Below are 13,356 nucleotides of genomic sequence, written 5' to 3' on the forward strand. Positions count from 1 at the left end.
CCGTGTACCCCTAGAACCAATTTTAAATTGCCAACAGCCCAATTTTGTTATGTTAGGCCTTCGAAGCCTGTCTGCAGTCCCTTCTTTCTACTACTACTACACTGACCAGACCACTGCTGCCCGTGCACCCCTGGAACCAATGTTAAATTGCCTGCACCCCTATTTTTGTTATGTTAGGCCTTCGAAGCCTGTCTGCGGTCCCTCCTTCCACTAGGCCTCCACTGACCATTGTACTGCTGCCCGTGTACCCCTGGAACCAATGTAAAAGTGCCTACAGCCTGTCCAATTTGTTATGTTAGGCCTTCGAAGCCTGTCTGCGGTCCCTTCTTTCTACTACAACTACACTGACCAGACCACTGCCGCCCGTGTACCCCTGTAACCTATTTTAAAGTGCATACGGCCAATTTTTATTCTCTATTTTACAATTATAAAGCCCAGATGGACTACGCTGTACCACGGTAAGAGCTACCCAGTCGTCACTTCTTTTGCAAGAAAAGCCATCCCAGCACTACAGCATCATGTAAAAATCTGCATTGTCCATGCTCTCTGGCTATCTAATAGTAGAAAGGTGCACCTGACAACAGATGCATGGACCAGTAGGCATGTCCACGAAAGGTTAGATGTCCATTACGGCGCACTGGGTTAATGTTGTGGATGCATGGTCCACAGGGGACAGCCTACAAAGTCTGTCTGCAGTCCCAAATATAAATTGTCCTCCGCTTACCACACCAATGCTGCCTGTGTACCCCTGGAACATTTCATAAACTCCATTGACCAAAATTTGGGGTTTACAGCCTACTACCAGTGTCTGCCGCTCCAAGGTGTTCCCCGGGTTGCCTTTTCTGAGCTTTGATCTTCAGGCTCTTCTTAAGTAGTTGTTGAAAACAACACTGCATTCGGCCTACAAGTTGGGTCTGGGGTGTAGAGATGGTGTGTTCCACTCCAAGGTGTTCCCCAGGTTTCCTCGCCATTGCTGCGATCTTAATGCTCTCGTTTAGTAGTTGTTGGAAACTACAGTGCATTAGGCCTACAAATTGGGTATGGGGTGTAGAGAGACGGTGTGTTACACTCCAAGGTGTTCCACAGGTTTCCTCTCCATTGCTTCGATCTTCCTGCTCTCGTTTAGTAGTTGTTGGAAACTACAGTGCATTAGGCCTACAAATTGAGTATGGGGTGTAGAGAGATGGTGTGTTCCACTCCAAGGTGTTCCCCAGGTTTCCTCGCCATTGCTGCGATCTTAATGCTCTCGTTTAGTAGTTGTTGGAAACTACACTGCATTAGGCCTACAAATTGGGTATGGGGTGTAGAGAGATGGTGTGTTCCACTCCAAGGTGTTCCCCAGGTTTCCTCGCCATTGCTGCGATCTTAATGCTCTCGTTTAGTAGTTGATGGAAACTACAGTGCATTAGGCCTACAAATTGGGTATGGGGTGTAGAGAGATGGTGTGTTCCACTCCAAGGTGTTCCCCAGGTTTCCTCGCCATTGCTTCGATCTTCCTGCGCTCGTTTAGTAGTTGTTGGAAACTACACTGCATTAGGCCTACAAATTGGGTATGGGGTGTAGAGAGACGGTGTGTTACACTCCAAGGTGTTCCCCAGGTTTCCTCTCCATTGCTTCGATCTTCCTGCTCTCGTTTAGTAGTTGTTGGAAACTACAGTGCATTAGGCCTACAAATTGGGTATGGGGTGTAGAGACGGTGTGTTCCACTCCAAGGTGTTCCCCAGCTTTCCTCGCCATTGCTTCGATCTTAATGCTCTCGTTTAGTAGTTGTTGGAAACTACGCTGCATTAGGCCTACAAATTGGGTATGGGGTGTAGAGAGATGGTGTGTTACACTCCAAGGTGTTCCCCAGGTTTCATCCACATTGCTTCGGTCTTCCGACTCTCGTTTAGTAGTTGTTGGAAACTACAGTGCATTAGGCCTACAAATTGGGTATGGGGTGTAGAGAGATGGTGTGTTCCACTCCAAGGTGTTCCCCAGGTTTCCTCGCCATTGCTTCGATCTTAACCCCTTCCCGACCTTTGACGCATACGCTGCGTCATGAAAGTCGGTGCCATTCCGACCCATGACGCAGCATATGCGTCATGGAAAGATCGCGTCCCTGCAGATCGGGTGAAAGGGTTAACTCCCATTTCACCCGATCTGCAGGGACAGGGGGAGTGGTAGTTTAGCCCAGGGGGGGTGGCTTCACCCCCCCGTGGCTACGATCGCTCTGATTGGCTGTTGAAAGTGAAACTGCCAATCAGAGCGATTTGTAATATTTCACCTAAAAAAATGGTGAAATATTACAATCCAGCCATGGCCGATGCTGCAATATCATCGGCCATGGCTGGACACACTAATGTGCACCCACCCCACCCCTCCGATCGACCCCCCAGCCCCCCGATCTGCGGTCTGCTCCCCTCGGTCCTGTGCTCCGCTCCCCCGTCCTCCTGCCCGCTCCCCCCGTGCTCCAATCACACCCCCCGTGCTCCAATCAAACCCCCCCGCACTCCGATCCCCCCCCGCACAGCGATCCCCCCCCGCACAGCGATTTCCCCCCCCCGTGCTCCGATCCACCCGCCCGCACAGCGATCCCCCACTCCGTGCTCCAATCCACCCCCCCGTGTTCCGGTCCACCCCCCCCCCCGTGCTCCGACGCCCCCCCCCCCGTGCCCTGATCTCCCCCCCCTTATACTTACCTGGCCTCCCGGGGACCGTCCGTCTTCTTTCCTGGGCGCCGCCATCTTCCAAAATGGCGGGCGCATGTGCAGTGCGCCCGCCGAATCTGCCGGCTGGCAGATTCGTTCCAGAGTGAATTTTGATCACTGAGATAGATTATATCTCAGTGATCAAAATAAAAAAAAAAAGTAAATGACCCCCCCCCCCCCCTTTGTCACCCCCATAGGTAGGGACAATAAAAAAAATATTTTTTTTTTTCCCACTAAGGTTGGGGTAAGAACTAGGGTTAGGGGTAGGGTTAGGGGTAGGGTTAGGGGTAGGGTTAGGGGTAGGGGTAGGGTTAGGGGTAGGGTTAGGGTTTCGGTATGTGCACACGTATTCTGTTCCTCTGCGGATTTTTCCGCTGCGGATTTGATAAATCCGCAGTGCTAAACCGCTGCGGATTTATGGCGGATTTACCATGTTTTTTCTGCGCATTTCAATGCGGTTTTACAACAGCGATTTTCTATTTGAGCAGTTGTAAAACCGCTGCGGAATCCGCAGAAAGAAATGATATGCTGCGGAATGTAAACCGCTGCGTTTCCGTGCAGTTTTTCCGCAGCATGTGTACAGCGATTTTTGTTTCCCATAGGTTTACATTGAACTGTAAACTCATGGGAAACTGCTGCGGATCCGCAGCGTTTTCCGCAGCGTGTGCACATACCTTTAGAATTAGGCTATGTGCACACGGTGCGGATTTGGCTGCGGATCCGCAGCAGTTTTCCATCAGGTTTACAGTACCATGTAAACATATGGAAACCCAAATCCGCTGTGCCCATGGTGCGGAAAATACCACGCGGAAACGCTGCGTTGTATTTTCCGCAGCATGTCAATTCTTTGTGCGGATTCCGCAGCGTTTTACACCTGTTCCTCAATAGGAATCCGCAGGTGAAATCCGGACAAAAAACACTGGAAATCCGCGGTAAATCCGCAGGTAAAACGCAGTGCCTTTTACCCGTGGATTTTTCAAAAATGGTGCTGAAAAATCTCATACGAATCCGCAACGTTGGCACATAGCCTTAGGGCTAGGGTTGGGTTGGAATTAGGGTTGTGGTTAGGGTTAGGGGTGTGTTGTGGTTACGGGTGTGTTGGGGTTAGGGTTGTGATTAGGGTTATGGCTACAGTTGGGATAAGGTTTAGGGGTGTGTTGGAGTTAGAATTGAGGGGTTTCCACTGTTTAGGCACATCAGGGGGTCTCCAAACGCAACATGGCGCCACCATTAATTCCAGCCAATCTTGTATTCAAAAAGTCAAATGGTGCTCCCTCACTTCCGAGCCCCGACGTGCACCCAAACAGTGGTTTACCCCCACATATGGGGTACCAGCATACTCAGGACAAACTGCGCAACAATTACTGGGGTCCAATTTCTCCTGTTACCCTTGTGAAAATAAAGAAATGCTTGCTAAAACATAATTTTTGAGGAAAGAAAAATGATTTTTTATTTTCACGGCTCTGCGTTGTAAACGTCTGTGAAGCACTGGGGGGTTCAAAGTGCTCACCACATATCTAGATAAGTTCCTTGGGGGGTCTAGTTTCTTAAATGGGGTCACTTGTGGGGGGTTTCTACTGTTTAGGCACACCAGGGGCTCTGCAAACGCAATGTGACGCCCGCAGACCATTCCATCAAAGTCTGCATTTCAAAAGTCACTACTTCCCTTCTGAGCCCCGACGTGTGCCCAAACAGTGGTTTACCCCCACACATGGGGTATCAGCGTACTCAGGAGAAACTGGACAACAACTTTTGGGGTCCAATTTCTCCTGTAACCCTTGGGAAAATAAAAAATTCTGGGCTAAATAATTATTTTTGAGGAAAGAAAACGTATTTATTATTTTCACGGCTCTGCATTATAAACTTCTATGAAGCACTTGGGGGTTCAAAGTGCTCACCACACATCTAGATAAGTTCCTTTCGGGGTCTAGTTTCCAAAATGGGGTCACTTGTGGGGGGTTTCTACTGTTAAGCCACATCAGGGGCTCTGCAAACGCAACGTGACGCCCACAGAGCATTCCATCAAAGTCTGCATTTCAAAACGTCACTACTTCACTTCCGAGCCTCGGCATGTGCCCAAACAGTGGTTTACGCCCACATATGGGGTATCAGCGTACTCAGGAGAAACTGGACAACAACTTTTGGGATCCAATTTCTCCTGTTACCCTTGGGAAAATAAAAAATTCTGGGCTAAATAATTATTTTTGAGAAAAGAAAACGTATTTATTATTTTCACGGCTCTGCATTATAAACTTCTATGAAGCACTTGGGGGTTCAAAGTGCTCACCACACATCTAGATAAGTTCCTTTCGGGGTCTAGTTTCCAAAATGGGGTCACTTGTGGGGGGTTTCTACTGTTAAGCCACATCAGGGGCTCTGCAAACGCAACGTGACGCCCACAGAGCATTCCATCAAAGTCTGCATTTCAAAATGTCACTACTTCACTTCCGAGCCTCGGCATGTGCCCAAACAGTGGTTTACCCCCACATATGGGGTATCAGCGTACTCAGGAGAAACTGGACAACAACTTTTGGGATCCAATTTCTCCTGTTACCCTTGGGAAAATAAAAAATTCTGGGCTAAATAATTATTTTTGAGGAAAGAAAACGTATTTATTATTTTCACGGCTCTGCATTATAAACTTCTATGAAGCACTTGGGGGTTCAAAGTGCTCACCACACATCTAGATAAGTTCCTTTTGGGGTCTAGTTTCCAAAATGGGGTCACTTTTGGGGGGTTTCTACTGTTAAGCCACATCAGGGGCTCTGCAAACGCAACGTGACGCCCACAGAGCATTCCATCAAAGTCTGCATTTCAAAATGTCACTACTTCACTTCCGAGCCCCGGCATGTGCCCAAACAGTGGTTTACCCCCACATATGGGGTATCAGCGTACTCAGGAGAAACTGGACAACAACTTTTGGGGTCAAATTTCTCCTGTTACCCTTTGTAAAATAAAAAATTGCAGGCTAAAAGATTTTTGAGAAAATAATTTTTTTTTTATTTTCATGGCTCTGCGTTATAAACTTCTGTGAAGCACTTGGGGGTTCAAAGTCCTCACCACACATCTAGATTAGTTCCTTTGGGGGTCTAGTTTCCAAAATGGGGTCATTTCTGGGGGATCTCCAATGTTTAGGCACACAGGGGCTCTCGAAACGTGACATGGTGTCCGCTAATGATTGGAGCTAATTTTCCATTTAAAAAGCCAAATGGCGTGCCATCCCTTCCGAGCCCTGCCGTGCGCCCAAACAGTGGTTTACCCAAACATATGGGGTATCAGCGTACTCAGGACAAACTGGACAACAATATTTGGGGTCCAACTTCTCCTATTATCCTTGGCAAAATAGGAAATTCCAGGCTAAAAAATCATTTTTGAGGAAAGAAAAATTATTTTTTATTTTCATGGCTCTGCGTTATAAACTTCTGTGAAGCACCTGGGGGTTTAAAGTGCTCAATATGCATCTAGATAAGTTCCTTGGGGGGTCTAGTTTCCAAAATGGGGTCACTTGTGGGGGAGCTCCAATGCATAGGCACACAGGGGCTCTCCAAACGCGACATGGTGTCCGCTAACAATTGGAGCTAATTTTCCATTCAAAAAGTCAAATGGCGCGCCTTCCCTTCCGAGCCCTGCCGTGTGCCCAAACAGTGGTTTACCCCCACATATGAGGTATCAGCGTACTCGGGAGAAATTGCCCAACAAATTTTATGATCCATTTTATCCTACTGCCCATGTGAAAATGAAAAAATTGAGGTGAAAAGAATTTTTTTGTAAAAAAAAAGTACTTTTTCATTTTTACAGATCAATTTGTGAAGCACCTGAGGGTTTAAAGTGCTCACTAGGCATCTAAATAAGTTCCTTGGGGGGTCTAGTTTCCAAAATGGGGTCACTTGTGGGGGAGCGCCAATGTTTAGGCACACAGGAGCTCTCCAAACGCGACATGGTGTCCGCTAACGATGGAAATAATTTTTCATTCAAAAAGTCAAATGGCGCTCCTTCCCTTCCGAGCCTTACCATGTGCCCAAACAGTGGTTTACCCCCACATATGAGGTATCAGCGTACTCAGGAGAAATTGGCCAACACATTTTAGGATCCATTTTATCCTGTTGCCCATGTGAAAATGAAAAAATTGAGGCTAAAAGAATTTTTTTGTGAAAAAAAAGTACTTTTTCATTTTTACGGATCAATTTGTGAAGCACCTGGGGGTTCAAAGTGCTCACTATGCATCTAGATAAGTTCCTTGGGGCGTCTAGTTTCCAAAGTGGGGTCACTTGTGGGGGAACTCCAATTTTTAGGCACACGGGGGCTCTCCAAACGTGACATGGTGTCCGCTAAAGAGTGGAGCCAATTTTTGATTCAAAAAGTCAAATGGTGCTCCTTCCCTTCCAAGCCCTGCCGTGCGTCCAAACAGTGGTTTACCCCCACATATGAGGTATCAGCGTACTCAGGACAAATTGCACAACAACTTTCGTGGTTCAGTTTCTCCTTTTACCATTGGAAAAATAAAAAAATTGTTGCTAAAAGATAATTTTTGTGACTAAAAGTTAAATGTTCATTTTTTCCTTCCATGTTGCTTCTGCTGCTGTGAAGCACCTGAAGGGTTAATAAACTTCTTGAATGTGGTTTTGAGTACCTTGATGGGTGCAGTTTTTAGAATGGTGTCACTTTTGGGTATTTTCAGCCATATAGACCCCTCAAACTGACTTCAAATGTGAGGTGGTCCCTAAAAAAAATCGTTTTGTAAATTTCGTTGTAAAAATGACAAATCACTGGTCAAATTTTAACCCTTATAACTTCCTAACAAAAAAAAATTTTGTTTCCAAAATTGTGCTGATGTAAAGTAAACATGTGGGAAATGTTATTTATTAACTATTTTGTGTCACATATCTCTCTGGTTTAACAGAATAAAAATTCAAAATGTGAAAATTGCGAAATTTTCAAAATTTTCGCCAAATTTCCGTTTTTATCACAAATAAACGCAGAATTTATTGCCCTAAATTCACCACTAACATGAAGCCCAATATGTCACAAAAAAACAATCTCAGAACCGCTAGGATCCGTTGAAGCATTCCTGAGTTATTACCTCATAAAGGGACACTGGTCAGAATTGCAAAAAACGGCAAGGTCTTTAACCCCTTTACCCCCAAGGGTGGTTTGCACGTTAATGACCAGGCCAATTTTTACAATTCTGACCACTGTCCCTTTATGAGGTTATAACTCCGAAACGCTTCAACGGATCCTGGTGATTCTGACATTGTTTTCTCGTGACATATTGTACTTCATGATAGTGGTAAAATTTCTTTGATAGTACCTGCGTTTATTTGTGAAAAAAACGGAAATTTGGCGAAAATTTTGAAAATTTTGCAATTTTCAAACTTTGAATTTTTATGCAATTAAATCACAGAGATATGTCACACAAAATACTTAATAAGTAACATTTCCCACATGTCTCCTTTACATCAGCATAATTTTGGAACCAATTTTTTTTTTTGTTAGGGAGTTATAAGGGTTAAAAGTTGACCAGCAATTTCTCATTTTTACAACACCATTTTTTTTTAGGGACCACGTCTCATTTGAAGTCATTTTGAGGGGTCTATATGATAGAAAATGCCCAAGTGTGACACCATTCTAAAAACTGCACCCCTCAAGGTGCTCAAAACCACATTCAAGAAGTTTATTAACCCTTCAGGTGTTTAATAGGAATTTTTGGAATGTTTAAATAAAAATGAACATTTAACTTTTTTACACAAAAAATTTACTTCAGCTCCAATTTGTTTTATTTTACCAAGGGTAACAGGAGAAATTGGACCCAAAAAGTTGTTGTCCAATTTGTCCTGAGTACGCTGATACCCCATATGTGGCAGTAAACCACTGTTTGGGCGCATGGGAGAGCTCGGAAGGGAAGGAGCGCTATTTGACTTTTCAATGCAAACTTGACAGGAATTGAGATGGGACGCCATGTTGCGTTTGGAGAGCCACTGATGTGCCTAAACATTGAAACCCCCCACAAGTGACACCATTTTGGAAAGTAGACCCCCTAAGGAACTTATCTGGATGTGTGGTGAGCACTTTGACCCACCAAGTGCTTCACAGAAGTTTATAATGCAGAACCGTAAAAATAAAAAATCATATTTTTTCACAAAAATTATATTTTTGCCCCCAATTTTTTATTTTTCCAAGGGTAAGAGAAGAAATTGGACCTCAAAAGTTGTTGTCCAATTTGTCCTGAGTACGCTGATACCCCATATGTGGCAGTAAACCACTGTTTGGGCGCATGGGAGAGCTCGGAAGGGAAGGAGCGCAGTTTGACTTTTCAATGCAAAATTGACAGAAATTGAGATGGGACGCCATGTTGCGTTTGGAGAGCCACTGATGTGCCTAAACATTGAAACCCCCCACAAGTGACACCATTTTGGAAAGTAGACCCCCTAAGGAACTTATCTAGAGGTGTGGTGAGCACTTTGACCCACCAAGTGCTTCACAGAAGTTTATAATGCAGAACCGTAAAAATAAAAAATCATATTTTTTCACAAAAATTATATTTTTGCCCCCAATTTTTTATTTTTCCAAGGGTAAGAGAAGAAATTGGACCTCAAAAGTTGTTGTCCAATTTGTCCCGAGTACGCTGATACCCCATATGTGGCAGTAAACCACTGTTTGGGCGCATGGGAGAGCTCGGAAGGGAAGGAGCGCCGTTTGACTTTTCAATGCAAAATTGACAGGAATTGAGATGGGACGCCATGTTGCGTTTGGAGAGCCACTGATGTGCCTAAACATTGAAACCCCCCACAAGTGACACCATTTTGGAAAGTAGACCCCCTAAGGAACTTATCTAGAGGTGTGGTGAGCACTTTGACCCACCAAGTGCTTCACAGAAGTTTATAATGCAGAACCGTAAAAATAAAAAATCATATTTTTTCACAAAAATTATATTTTTGCCCCCAATTTTTTATTTTTCCAAGGGTAAGAGAAGAAATTGGACCTCAAAAGTTGTTGTCCAATTTGTCCCGAGTACGCTGATACCCCATATGTGGCAGTAAACCACTGTTTGGGCGCATGGGAGAGCTCGGAAGGGAAGGAGCGCCGTTTGACTTTTCAATGCAAAATTGACAGGAATTGAGATGGGACGCCATGTTGCGTTTGGAGAGCCACTGATGTGCCTAAACATTGAAACCCCCCACAAGTGACACCATTTTGGAAAGTAGACCCCCTAAGGAACTTATCTGGATGTGTGGTGAGCACTTTGACCCACCAAGGGCTTCACAGAAGTTTATAATGCAGAGCCATAAAAATAAAACAAAATTTTTTTCCCACAAAAATTATTTTTTAGCCCCCAGTTTTGTATTTTCTCTAGGGTAAGAGGAGAAATTGGACCACAAAAGTTGTTGTCCAATTTGTCCTGAGTACGCTGATACCCCATATGTGGGGGGGAACCACCGTTTGGGCGCATGGGAGGGTTCGGAAGGGAAGGAGCGCCATTTGGAATGCAGACTTAGATGGAATGGTCTGCAGGCGTCACATTGCGTTTGCAGAGCCCCTAATGTACCTAAACAGTAGAAACCCCCCACAAGTGACACCATTTTGGAAAGTAGACCCCCTAAGGAACTCATCTTGATGTGTTGTGAGAGCTTTGAACCCCCAAGTATTTCACTACAGTTTATAACGCAGAGCCATGCAAATAAAAAATATTTTTTTTTCCACAAAAATTATATTTTAGCCCCCAGTTTTGTATTTTTCCAAGGTTAGCAGGAGAAATTGGACCCTAAATGTTGTTGTCCAATTTGTCCTGAGTACGCTGATACCCGATATGTGGGGGGGAACCACCGTTTGGGCGCATGGGAGGGCTCGGAAGGGAAGGAGCATCATTTGGAATGCAGACTTAGATGGATTGGTCTGCAGGCGTCACATTGCGTTTGCAGAGCCCCTAATGTACCTAAACAGTAGAAACCCCCCACAAGTGACCCCATATTGGAAACTAGACCCCTCAATGAACTTATCTAGATGTGTTGTGAGAACTTTGAACCCCCAAGTGTTTCACTACAGTTTATAACGCAGAGCCGTGAAAATAAAAAATCTTTTTGTTTTCCCACAAAAATTATTTTTTAGCCCCCAGTTTTGTATTTTCCCAAGGGTAACAGGAGAAATTGGTCCACAAAAGTTGTTGTCCAATTTGTCCTGAGTACGCTGATACCCGATATGTGGGGGGGAACCACCGTTTGGGCGCATGGGAGGGCTCGGAAGGGAAGGAGCATCATTTGGAATGCAGACTTAGATGGATTGGTCTGCAGGCGTCACATTGCGTTTGCAGAGCCCCTAATGTACCTAAACAGTAGAAACCCCCCACAAGTGACCCCATATTGGAAACTAGACCCCTCAATGAACTTATCTAGATGTGTTGTGAGAACTTTGAACCCCCAAGTGTTTCACTACAGTTTATAACGCAGAGCCGTGAAAATAAAAAATCTTTTTGTTTTCCCACAAAAATTATTTTTTAGCCCCCAGTTTTGTATTTTCCCAAGGGTAACAGGAGAAATTGGTCCACAAAAGTTGTTGTCCAATTTGTCCTGAGTACGCTGATACCCGATATGTGGGGGGGAACCACCGTTTGGGCGCATGGGAGGGCTCGGAAGGTAAGGAGCATCATTTGGAATGCAGACTTAGATGGATTGGTCTGCAGGCGTCACATTGCGTTTGCAGAGCCCCTAATGTACCTAAACAGTAGAAACCCCCCACAAGTGACCCCATATTGGAAACTAGACCCCTCAATGAACTTATCTAGATGTGTTGTGAGAACTTTGAACCCCCAAGTGTTTCACTACAGTTTATAACGCAGAGCCGTGAAAATAAAAAATCTTTTTGTTTTCCCACAAAAATTATTTTTTAGCCCCCAGTTTTGTATTTTCCCAAGGGTAACAGGAGAAATTGGTCCACAAAAGTTGTTGTCCAATTTGTCCTGAGTACGCTGATACCCCATATGTTGGGGTAAACCCCTGTTTGGGCACACAGGAGAGCTCGGAAGGGAAGGAGCACTGTTTTACTTTTTCAACGCAGAATTGGCTGGAATTGAGATCGGACGCCATGTCGTGTTTGGAGAGCCCCTGATGTGCCGAAACAGTGGAAACCCCCCAATTATAACTGAAACCCTAATCTAAACACACCCCTAACCCTAATTCCAACGGTAACCCTAACCACACCTCTAACCCTGACACACCCCTAACCCTAATCCCAACCCTATTCCCAACTGTAAATGTAATCTAAACCCTAACCCTAACTTTAGCCCCAACCCTAACTGTAGCCCCAACCCTAACCCTAATCCTAGCCCTAGCCCTAGCCCTAACCCTAACCCTAGCCCTAACCCTAGCCCTAACCCTAGCCCTAACCCTAGCCCTAACCCTAGCCCTAGCCCTAGCCCTAACCCTAGCCCTAACCCTAGCCCTAACCCTAGCCCTAACCCTAGCCCTAACCCTAACCCTAGCCCTAACCCTAGCCCTAACCCTAGCCCTAACCCTAGCCCTAGCCCTAACCCTAGCCCTAACCCTAGCCCTAATGGGAAAATGGAAATAAATACATTTTTTTTTATTTTTCCCTAACTAAGGGGGTGATGAAGGGGGGTTTGATTTACTTTTATAGCGAGTTTTTTAGCGGATTTTTATGATTGGCAGCCGTCACACACTGAAAGACCCTTTTTATTGCAAAAAATATTTTTTGCAATACCACATTTTGAGAGCTATAATTTTTCCATATTTTGGTCCACAGAGTCATGTGAGGTCTTGTTTTTTGCGGGACGAGTTGACGTTTTTATTGAAAACATTTTTGGGCACGTGACATTTTTTTATCGCTTTTTATTCCGATTTTTGTGAGGAAGAATGACCAAAAGCCAGCTATTCATGAATTTCTATTGCGGGAGGCGTTTATACCGTTCCGCGTTTGGTAAAATTGATAAATCAGTTTTATTCTTCGGGTCAGTACGATTACAGCGATACCTCATTTATATCATTTTTTTATGGTTTGGTGCTTTTATACGATAAAAACTATTTTACAGAAAAAATAATTATTTTTGCATCGCTTTATTCTCAGGACTATAACTTTTTTATTTTTTTGCTGATGATGCTGTATGGCGGCTCTTTTTTTGCGGGACAATATGACGCTTTCAGCGGTACCATGGTTATTTATATCTGTCCTTTTGATCGCGTGTTATTCCACTTTTTGTTCGGCGGTATGATAATAAAGCGTTGTTTTTTGCCTCGTTTTTTTTTTTTTTTTCTTACGGTGTTTACTGAAGGGGTTAACTAGTGGGACAGTTTTATAGGTCGGGCCGTTACGGACGCGGCGATACTAAATATGTGTACTTTTATTGGTTTTTTTTTTTTATTTAGATGAAGAAATGTATTTATGGGAATAATATTTTTTTTTTTTTTTCATTATTTTGGAATATTTTTTTTTATTTTTTTTACACATTTGGAAATTTTTTTTTTTACTTTTTTACTTTGTCCCAGGGGGGGACATCACAGATCAGTGATCTGACAGTTTGCACAGCACTCTGTCAGATCACTGATCTGATAGGAGTGCAGGCTGCTTCACAGTGCCTGCTCTGAGCAGGCTCTGTGAAGCCACCTCCCTCCCTGCAGGACCCGGATCCGCGGCCATCTTGGATCCGGGGCTCGAGCAG

The sequence above is a fragment of the Ranitomeya imitator genome, chromosome 8, assembly GCF_032444005.1.
Source record: "Ranitomeya imitator isolate aRanImi1 chromosome 8, aRanImi1.pri, whole genome shotgun sequence".
NCBI lineage: Eukaryota > Metazoa > Chordata > Amphibia > Anura > Dendrobatidae > Ranitomeya > Ranitomeya imitator.